Below are 11,408 nucleotides of genomic sequence, written 5' to 3'. Positions count from 1 at the left end.
CAGACCTGCTGAAGACATTCGTTTCTCCCCGCCGTGCCTTAAACGTGCACGCCCCGCCTTAAACGTGCACGCCTGCAGATATGCAGTGAGGGCGCTCTAGCGATGCCCGTGCCAGGCCGGAGCGTGCCAGGCCGGAGCGTGCCAGGCCGGAGCGTGCCAGGCCGGAGCGTGCTACCCCGTGTGCACAGTGCGTGTGCTGGACTGCGGTTGGTGGTGTTTGCTCTCTTGTCACGATGTATGTAATGAAGACCAGTCCTGATGGACACAGGGGGACGGCTAATTGTGCACTGTAGATCATGCTGGTATGTGTTTTTGGCTAAGCATTGAAGCGTGATGGGGAGGGTGGGGTGATGTCAAGACTCACAAGAGGGAGAGAGAGAGAGAAGGGGACAGAGAGAGAGGGAGGGACCCTAGAAATTCTGAGTGAATCAGGTGCAGAGAGAGAGAGAGAGAGAGAGAGAGAGAGAGAGAGAGAGAGAGAGAGAGAGGAGAGAGAGAGAGAGAGAGAGAGAGAGAGAGAGAGAGAGAGAGAGAAGGGAAGAGAAGGGAAGCTAGTGACGATTGACTCATCTTAGTGTTCCTCTTCCATAACGTTTCAGAATCTCTCAGTCTGTACCATCACGTCTGGACACTCTCCTCATCACGATTTCCATTTGACAGCCTTCTGAATGAGGGTGCCTGTGTGATCTTGTCCTGGTCCTCATGCCATCACTGCCCCCCTGTGGCCGTTACTCCTCCACCTTCTGGACGCTCAGGGAGGGAGGGAGGGAGGGAGGGAGGGAGGGAGGGAGAGAGAGAGAGAGAGAGAGAGAGAGAGAGAGAGAGAGAGAGAGAGGGTCATGAGCAAAGCCCTTCCCAACTCATATTGTATAGCTGGTAATATCTGCTTTAAGATCATTTTAGGATGATTTTAAAGAAGTATTCTGTAGAACTGTAGAGCGTCTTGTTTATGACGCTCCTGCAGGTTTATAGTGGTTAAGGGGTACATGGGTACGTCTCCACAGTCTTACTGGCTTCTCTAATGTAAGGGTAGTTGTAATCATTGTTCTGTTGGAAGAGGGCGTATAAACTGATGACTAGCAGAGGAGACCTCTCTAGTGACAAAGCACTCGGCTTCCATATCAAGAAAACGTTTTTAACTGGAAAATGCTGGTGTTTCTGAGCCTCTTCCTTGTGAAGAGAAGCGTTGTGATGGCCGGCTCTTCCCTGTGGGCCTGGGCTGCTGTCCTACAGGTGGAACCCAGCCTACAGGGGGCGCTCATGTGAGGATCACATCCTGGAGTAGGGGTCGAGCGCCACCCCCTCTAATTGTTTGGGGTTTATCTGGTTCAAAACATTCAGATCAGCACAAAAAGAGCATTACACACAAGCGTGTGTGGGATTGGGAGAGAGAAATAATGGGTTTCGTGTGTCTTGAGTGTGTTTATGAGCGCAGAAGATAGTGACGCAAAGCCAGACTTGAGCTCTTCTCTGGAGCATTTGGGACTGTTTAAGAATGCTCAAGAATTTACAACATTCTGACCCCCTCTCCTCTCCACTTATATATTCACTGATTACGATCCATCTAAAATGTACTTATTCAAATCAGTGCTTATAGTGCTGGTTAATTCTCAGTGGAGCATCTGTGTGTGTAACGGGTGTGTGTGTGTGTGTTGGTGGGTGTGTGTGTGTGTAACGGGTGTGTGTGCGCGCGTGCGTGTGTGTGTGTGTGTGTGTGTGTGTGTGTGTAATGTATGTAGTTATGTGTGTAGGTGTGTGTGTGTGTGTGTGTGTGTGTAATGTGTGTAGGTGTGTGTAATAGGTGTGTTTGATCGGTGTGGGTGTGTGTACTAGGTGTGTGTGTGTGTGTGTGTGTGTGTAATGTGTGTAGGGGTGTGTGTGTGTGTGTGTAGGGGTGTGTGTGTGTGTGTGTGTGTAATGTGTAATAGGTGTGTTTGATTGGTGTGGGTGTGTGTAATAGGTGTGTGTGTGTGTGTAATGTGTGTAGGGGTGTGTGTGTGTGTGTAATGTGTAGGGGGGTGTGTGTGTGTGTGTGTGTTTAATGTGTGTAGGTGTGTGTAATAGGTGTGTTTGATTGGTGTGGGTGTGTGTACTAGGTATGTGTGTGTGTAATGTGTGTAGGTGTGTGTAATAGGTGTGTTTGATCGGTGTGGGTGTGTGTAATAGGTGTGTGTGTGTAATGTGTGTAGGTGTGTGTAATAGGTGTGTTTGATCGGTGTGGGTGTGTGTACTAGGTGTGTGTGTGTAATGTGTGTAGGTGTGTGTAATAGGTGTGTTTGATCGGTGTGGGTGTGTGTACTAGGTGTGTGTGTGTAATGTGTGTAGGTGTGTGTAATAGGTGTGTTTGATCGGTGTGGGTGTGTGTGTGTGTAATGTGTGTAGGTGTGTGTAATAGGTGTGTTTGATCGGTGTGGGTGTGTGTACTAGGTGTGTGTGTGTAATGTGTGTAGGTGTGTGTAAGAGGTGTGTTTGATCGGTGTGGGTGTGTGTAATAGGTGTGTGTGTGTGTGTAATGTGTATAGGTGTGTTTGATCGGTGTGGGTGTGTGTACTAGGTGTGTGTAATAGGTATGTTTGATCGGTGTGGGTGTGTGTAATAGGTGTGTGTGTGTGTAATGTGTGTAGGTGTGTGTAATAGGTGTGTTTGATCGGTGTGGGTGTGTGTACTAGGTGTGTGTGTGTGTGTGTAATGTGTGTAGGTGTGTGTAATAGGTGTGTTTGATCGGTGTGGGTGTGTGTAATAGGTGTGTGTGTGTGTGGGTGTGTAGGTGTGTGTAATAGGTGTTGGATACTGCTGCAGATTCTTCGTTTCATGGTATTTGTTACAGATTTGAGAGGAAGACTCTCCTCCTGCGGTCTTGCGCCAGTGTGTGTGTGTGTGTGTGTGTGTGTGTGTGTGTGTGTGTGTGTGTGTGTGTGTGTGTGTGTGTGTGTGTGTGTGTGTGTGTGTATGTGTAAAACGCGTGTGTGTGTGTGTAAAAGGTGTGTGTGAGTGGAGGACTGTTTTTCTGCGGACTCGCGCCTGTGTGTGGGTGTGTGTGTAAAAGGTGTGTGTGTGAGTGGAGGACTCTCCTCCCGTAGTCTCGCGCCGATGTGTGTGTGTGTGAGGATCACTGATGCTCAGGGCCAGCCAGAAAACAGAGACCTTTACTGGAACCAGTTATCCTGCAAAAGGCAGCGCCTGCCAAAACTGTGTGGAACATCTGTTGGAAACAGGGCCACTGGATGCTTTCATCTGAGGATTGGTGGGGGGCGGGGGGGGGGGGGGGGGGGGGGGGTTGTTATGCGAGCAGTAATTTGTGTATTAGTATATTAGAGCATTAATATATGAATGAAAGTTCATGGTGTCGTTTGAGTGCATTCTTTAGGTTAGGATTGTCAACAGGTTTGTACTAAATCTCAGCTTCCTTTTATAAAAATGTGAACCTGATTTCGAGCGCTCAAATATTGCCTGTAAAATGAAATCGTAAATAATAGCGTAAAGCAAACAGCCTGTCGTGTGTAACATTCAAAGCAAGCGTTTTGTAATTGCAGTACTATTTCATTGCTGTCCTCATTGGACATGACACTGAAGTCTAGTCTTCATTTTCAACCTTGTAAATTCATAGCTGAGATGTTTTGCTGAGCGCATGGTGATTTAACCCGCCTGAGCTCCTCCTGATGGTGTTATAACTCAGAAACCTGTTCAGGACAGATTACACCTCCCCACACTTCACGTCCTGCTTACATCACATCACTTCACTGAGTGGGACACACACACACACACACACACACACACACACACGTTTTCTGTTTTTAGTTTATTTTATTTCTTTAATATGTTAGGGTGTTTGGATTATGTTTTAAGGCTGGGCTGTCTGAGTAGAGTGCTCACTAAGGTCTGATAAAGGCTTCCTGTCTTTTTCTCTGTGTGTGTGTGCGCTTGTGTGTGTGTGTGCTTGATCTTCCAGTGGACATGTATTTAAAACTTTCAAAATGAGCTTTTATTGTTTCCTGCAAGTTAAGTTAATTTTTTTTCTTTCCTGTACGATATGACCTGGGTCCAGCCCGGAGGAAGGTTGCTCCGTTAAGCGCCTTGCAGCTCCTGAGCGAAGGCTCTCGAGAGTCCCCCAGCCAGCAGAGTGTACTGGAGGTGAAGCCTGGGTTATCCACCCGGCCCCTCTCTGACAGCCTGGAGGCCCACCACCCCGGAGTGGGCGGGAGCTTGGATGGGTGGTTGGTGAGGGAGTATTTAATACTGGAAGATACAATCAGCGGCAGTGAGACACTGCTGCAGGTCAGTGGTAGGTGAGCCAGGACTCCCCCTTATCTCCTCTATCTCCTCCTCTCTACCTCTCTCTCTTGCTCTCCCTCTCTCCCTTCCTGACTCCCTCTTTCCTCTCTCTGTTTCTGTCTCTTTCTCTTTGTCTCCCTCTTGCTCTTCTTCACCACCCCTTTCGGCTCTTTCTGCCAGTTCTCAGGGTTCTGCTCTGTCTCCATGACGGGCTGTGCTCATTATGCCACCTGTGAGTTCGGTTAGGCTTCTCAGGGCAGGACGCTGTGGCCGACATGCCCCGCTGTGGACCGCCCCGTGGCTGAGAAAGTTTATCCGAAACTTGCGGCCCGATTCGTTCCGTGTTGGCAATTCTGTCCCTCGTCAGAAGCACGGAGGCCCCTCCCTCTGCCCCCCTGTGGTTGGCCTACCCCGGAGGTGAGGCGGGGCTTCACTGAATGCAGGCAGCCTGCCCCTCCTCGGGACACACCTGCGGCCCCACAGGGGCGTCTTTCCAGCAGGGCTGCGTGGGTGGGAGCGCTGGTGATGACGGACGTCCGTGGAGCTCCGACGGGGCCGTGCTGTTCTTGGAGCCGTGCGCACGCTGCCTGCCAGGGTTTGTTTGAGCAGCAGCTCCACTTAACGTCGGAGAGACAACCTCTGTAGCTTCGCTTTCATGACTTTCTCCCGCCTCCAAGCAAAATAAATGTGCACCTGAGCAGAGTTTATACATTTTATGACATCATCCATCTCCGAGCACAGGAGAGAGCACGGCACTCCTGCTAGGCCTCCTCTAACTACTCCTCCCCCCATCACCCCCTGCCCTCAACCTCCAGTACCAGTACCCCAGTGTCACTGCTTCTCCCCCCGTACCACCGCTCCCATTCTAGTGACCCTGTGCTGCCCAACAGTAACCAGTGACCCTGTGCTGGTTCTCCTGTACCAGTGGCCCTGTGCTGGTTCTCCTGTACCAGTGTCCCTGTGCTGGTTCTCCTGTACCAGTGACCCTGTGCTGGTTCTCCTGTACCAGTGACCCTGTGCTGGTTCTCCTGTACCAGTGACTCTGTGCTGGTTCTCCTGTACCAGTGACCCTGTGCTGGTTCTCCTGTACCAGTGACCCTGTGCTGGTTCTCCTGTACCAGTGACTCTGTGCTGGTTCTCCTGTACCAGTGGCCCTGTGCTGGTTCTCCTGTACCAGTGGCCCTGTGCTGGTTCTCCTGTACCAGTGGCCCTGTGCTGGTTCTCCTGTACCAGTGACTCTGTGCTGGTTCTCCTGTACCAGTGACCCTGTGCTGGTTCTCCTGTACCAGTGACCCTGTGCTGGTTCTCCTGTACCAGTGACTCTGTGCTGGTTCTGCTGTACCAGTGGCCCTGTGCTGGTTCTCCTGTACCAGTGGCCCTGTGCTGGTTCTCCTGTACCAGTGGCCCTGTGCTGGTTCTCCTGTACCAGTGACATTGTGCTGGTTCTCCTGTACCAGTGACCCTGTGCTGGTTCTCCTGTACCAGTGGCCCTGTGCTGGTTCTCCTGTACCAGTGGCCCTGTGCTGGTTCTCCTGTACCAGTGACCCTGTGCTGGTTCTCCTGTACCAGTGACTCTGTGCTGGTTCTCCTGTACCAGTGGCCCTGTGCTGGTTCTCCTGTACCAGTGACCCTGTGCTGGTTCTCCTGTACCAGTGACTCTGTGCTGGTTCTCCTGTACCAGTGACTCTGTGCTGGTTCTCCTGTACCAGTGGCCCTGTGCTGGTTCTCCTGTACCAGTGACATTGTGCTGGTTCTCCTGTACCAGTGACACTGTGCTGGTTCTCCTGTACCAGTGGCCCTGTGCTGGTTCTCCTGTACCAGTGGCCCTGTGCTGGTTCTCCTGTACCAGTGGCCCTGTGCTGGTTCTGCTGTACCAGTGGCCCTGTGCTGGTTCTCCTGTACCAGTGGCCCTGTGCTGGTTCTCCTGTACCAGTGACACTGTGCTGGTTCTCCTGTACCAGTGACACTGTGCTGGTTCTCCTGTACCAGGGACCCTGTGCTGGTTCTCCTGTACCAGTGACCCTGTGCTGGTTCTCCTGTACCAGTGGCCCTGTGCTGGTTCTCCTGTACCAGTGGCCCTGTGCTGGTTCTCCTGTACCAGTGGCCCTGTGCTGGTTCTGCTGTACCAGTGGCCCTGTGCTGGTTCTGCTGTACCAGTGGCCCTGTGCTGGTTCTCCTGTACCAGTGGCCCTGTGCTGGTTCTCCTGTACCAGTGGCCCTGTGCTGGTTCTCCTGTACCAGTGGCCCTGTGCTGGTTCTGCTGTACCAGTGGCCCTGTGCTGGTTCTCCTGTACCAGTGGCCCTGTGCTGGTTCTCCTGTACCAGTGGCCCTGTGCTGGTTCTCCTGTACCAGTGGCCCTGTGCTGGTTCTCCTGTACCAGTGGCCCTGTGCTGGTTCTCCTGTACCAGTGGCCCTGTGCTGGTTCTCCTGTACCAGTGGCCCTGTGCTGGTTCTCCTGTACCAGTGGCCCTGTGCTGGTTCTCCTGTACCAGTGACCCTGTGCTGGTTCTCCTGAGGGGTCCCACACCAGTGCTGTTGTACCAGTGCATCAGTGTGTTCCAGAGGCACTGGGCACCGAGGTCTCCTCACATAAAGGTCATACAGTTGTGATCAAATTTATTCAACCCCCACTGAAATAAAGTGTTTTGGCCAGTTTGACATTGATTTTGATCATTTCAGTCATCTTATTTACAATTATATCAAAGAGGCACTTATAAATTAGACAAACATAACATAATATTTATGATGGAATAACCACAAATGTCTTTACTGTGCTCACATCATTATCAGTTTTATTCAACCCCCTAGTGACATTATTTTTTAGTACTTAGTACAACATCCTTTTCCAGTTATGACAGCTTTCAAGCGTGAAGCATAGCTTGACACAAGTGTCTTGCAGCGACCTATGGGTATCTTAGCCCATTCTTCATGGGCAAAAGCCTCCAGTTCAGTCACATTCTTAGGCTTGCGCACTGCAACTGCCTTCTTTAGGTCCCACCAGAGGTTCTCAATTGGATTTAAGTCTGGTGATTGCGATGGCCACTCTAGAATGTTCCAGCCTTTCATGTTCAACCATGCTCTAGTGGACTTGGATGTGTGCTTCGGATCATTGTCCTGTTGGAAGGTCCAACGTCTCCCAAGCCGCAGGTTTGTGACTGACTTCATCACATTTTCCTCCAAGATCTCCTGGTACTGAAGGGAATTCATGGTACCCTGCACACGTTGAAGCTTTCCTGTACCATTAGAAGCAAAACAGCCCCAAAGCATAATTGACCCCCTGCCATGCTTCACAGTAGGCAAGGTGTTCTTTTGTTCATAAGCCTGGTTCTTCCTTCTCCAAACATAGCGCTGGTCCATTGTCCCAAACAGTTCTAATTTAGTTTCATCTGACCACAGTACACTGTTCCAAAACCTTTGTGGCTTGTCCACATGACTTTTGGCATACTGCAGTCGACTTTTCTTGTTCTTTGGAGTCAGCAAGGGGGTGCGTCTGGGCGTTCTGGCATGGAGGTCTTCGTTATGCAGTGCGCGCCTTATTGTCTGAGCTGAAACATCAGTGCCCACATCTGACAGGTCTTTTTTCAGTTCCTTAGCAGTCACGCAGGGATTTTTCTCCACATTACGCTTCAGGTAGCGCACAGCAGTCGCGGTCAGGATCTTCTTTCTGCCACGACCAGGTAACGTTTCCACTGTGCCCTTTAACTTGAACTTGCGAATGATACTTCCGATAGTGTCTCTTGGAATATTTAACAACTTCGCAATCTTTTTATATCCATTGCCATTCTTGTGAAGAGCAATAACCTCTTCTCTTGTCTTCTGGGACCATTCTCTTGCCTTCACCATGCTTGGAAACACACCAGTAGATGTCTAGAAGGAGCTGAGTATCACAGTCCTTTTAAATCTGCCTAATTGGTGCTTATCATGCTTGATTGCTGCTCGTTGACATCCACAGATGTTTTCAATACCTGATGGAAAACACTGGAATTAACCTCTGTTCTTAGGAGTGGTAGTCGTAAAGGGGTTGAATAATTGTGTCAATGAAGAAATCACAAAAAGGCCATTTAATACTTTATGACAAAAAAAAATTGATGCTATCTTAGTTGCATTTAGTTCTTTAACATGTCCTTGTAAGATTTCATTATGAACACAATTGCAAATGTGCACTGAATTCCATAAAACCCTTCGCAGCATTGGGGGTTGAATAAATTTGATCACAACTGTATTTCCCTTGTGCTGTTCCGTGCCATTGAGCTGAATGCATTTCAGGGGGTGTTGAACATCAGCCGGAGGATGAAGAAAGATGAGTCTGAGGAATGATGCCCACTGTGGGGTGGAGCTTTGATGTGGTCGTGCAGACAAGGCCGTCTCTCAGCGGGGGGGGGGGGGGGGGTGTGGGGGTTGTGCGCTTCCAGGCCCTGCAGGTGCGTGCCGTTTCCTGATTACTGTTTACCGGCTCGGCCAATGGCGGCGCGGCCGGGGGGTTCTGCAGCGCTGCGATTGGTGACTTGTTATCTCTCTGTGTGGAGGTGATAGCGTGTTGTCATAACACAGCACAGATGAAAGGCTCTCGCTGACCTCACACGGACGACACAGCATAACGTTTACACGGCATAACGTTTACACGGGGCCACGCAGCTGTTTGTCTGGAGGAAATGGCATTCCATTCTGCAGAAACCCCCTCCTATAAATAAACGCCAGGCTGCTGCGTGCCAGGCTGCTGCGTGCCAGGCTGCTGCGTGCCAGGCTGCTGGGAGTGGGTTTGGGTTCTGGTGTGGACAGGCTGGAGTTCGGGAGCATGGATGTAGACTGATGGTGTTCCCCACTTACTGCCCGGTCCAGATCCACTCTGGCTCTGCCTGTCTCGCTGTCTTCATTACCCGTCTGAGAGCTCGTACTGCCAAGGATTCAGATCAGAACCCTTCATTTATATGAACCCTAACCTTAAACCCCCCCAACACCCCCCCCCACCTCTTAGATTAGAGGTTCATTTTATTGGATTGTTGATTTTTGTCACTGCCAAATAAATCATTACATCCCTAAGGTACAAGGCCACTCTGTGGGGTGTGTAGGGGGTGCAGTATGTGTGCCCACACGGGTGTAAAAATTCATTCAGTGGATTGTTGCATTGACTGCCCTCTATTCGTGCTTCACATAAACAGTTCACATGGTAGACAACATGTATCTACATGATGTCTGGTACCCGTACACACACACCCAATTGTTCTTCCAGAATCCGGATCAAATAATTATAAAGCCAGCCATGTATGAATCTAGTCATGCATTTTGTGTGTGTGTGTGTGTGTGTGTGAGAGAGAGAGAGCATGTGTGTTGTGTTCAGCCATTGTTTGTGTGTGTGTGTGTGTACATGCGTGTGTATGTGTGCTGTGTGTGGCATAGTGCAGCACAGTAGTGGTAAAAGCCTTCATCACTCTGAAGCTCTATTCACCCCCGTGTCTTCGTGGGTGGTACAGTCCTGCTGTAGGAGCCCATCAGGCTAGCTCCCATAAACACACTCACAGGCACACCGACCTGCGCGTGTACACAGACCTCTCTCTCCCCTTCCTCCCAACGTATACACCAGTAAGATAAAAGGGAGCTCTGGGCGGCTAAAGAGTCTCTCAGGCCCACCGTGCTCACTGCCGCATGTGCTGACACATGAAGCGGCTCAGACTGTTCTTTATCTCTGGATTCTGCCTCCGGCCACGGAGACTCTCTGACAGCTCACCCAGGTCCTACAGCTCACCCAGGCCCTACAGCTCACCCAGGCCCTACAGCCAACCGCTACACTAACCCCCTCCAACAGAGCTACCTGTAACGGCTAACACACACCCTGAGCAAGTCAGAAATTCTTGATTTAAAATATTTTATTACATAACATGCATAACAAAATTCACATTTTTTAAATATAGGGTTTTGGAAAAAAGTTATTTTCTGTTAAGGAGGACAGAGTGAGCTTCAAAAAGATACAGCATGGGAAACTGTACAGCGAACACTCAGAACCTTGTTTGGCTTGACTCGATACTCCATGCTTAAAGTGTCATGGAAGTCAAAGCTCCAGACTATTCTCCGTCCTGGCTCCAAGATGGTGGAACGATCTTCCATTAGCTGCTAGGACTGCAGAGTCTATTGCTATCTTCAAGTGTAGACTGAAGACTCACCTGTTTGTTGAGTTCTTACCAGAGCACTAACTCAGCTGATACCACTTGCCATTGTTCTTAAATTGTATGTCTGTCTATGGATATTTGTGCTTGTTGGCAAACGTCTAACTTGCAAAACACTAGGTAATGATACTGACTCCTGTAGTTTAGTAGTAGTCTGACTCAATGGTGTCTTGAATTCTGGCGTATCTGTACTATTTCCTAGGATGTATTCTGTGATCAGATGCAAAGCACTTTGTAAGTCGGTCTGGATAAGAGCGTCTGCTAAATGCCATAAATGTAAATGTAAACCAGCCCTGGTCAGGCTGAGTGAGTAGACAAAACACTCCACTCCTCTCCAAGGTGAAGAAACATCTGATACAGACACAGAACTGAGAAGCAGCTAGGACTGAGAGGGCTTGGACTGTACACCTGGCTGTACTCTGTGTCAAAGAGAACAGTCACTAACATCACAGGCGTCCCCCTCATCTCCTGGAACACATAAACCATTGGGTTGCTGTGATGGGTCTCAACATGTCTCAGTGAGACAGAACTGAATTAGGATGCTGTCCATTGTCTTCTGTATAGGGGACAGGGACAAGCCGGCCCTGAGCTTGTGTAGCAGAACCTTGTGAAAACTGCACTTTGCATTTAGTATTGGTGCTTTGTATTTCAGAAGGCTCTCTCTGAGCAGGTCCTTCAGAAGCCCAGGTGCTCACTCAACCAGGATCTGTCTCTGACAGGGAAGTTGCTCCCACAATGTAGATTTGAACTATTCCTGCTAACAGTGAAGCTCGTAGCCTATAGTTTATTTAGTATAATATGCGAAATGCTTATTGGGAACTGCTAACTTTAATTTCTTATTCATGGTTTATATAAAAATAAATCATGGTTGGACTGTTTCTGTAATCACTCTGAATTAGTCTGATCTATTAGTCTGATTCTGTTCATCTGATTATCAATGGACTCTCTCTCTTTTTGTCTCTCCCTCCCTCCCT

Source organism: Brachyhypopomus gauderio, unplaced genomic scaffold (genome assembly GCF_052324685.1).
Source record: "Brachyhypopomus gauderio isolate BG-103 unplaced genomic scaffold, BGAUD_0.2 sc61, whole genome shotgun sequence".
Lineage (NCBI taxonomy): Eukaryota > Metazoa > Chordata > Actinopteri > Gymnotiformes > Hypopomidae > Brachyhypopomus > Brachyhypopomus gauderio.
The sequence above is the reverse complement of the archived record's forward strand: the minus strand, read 5'-3'. Positions refer to the sequence as shown.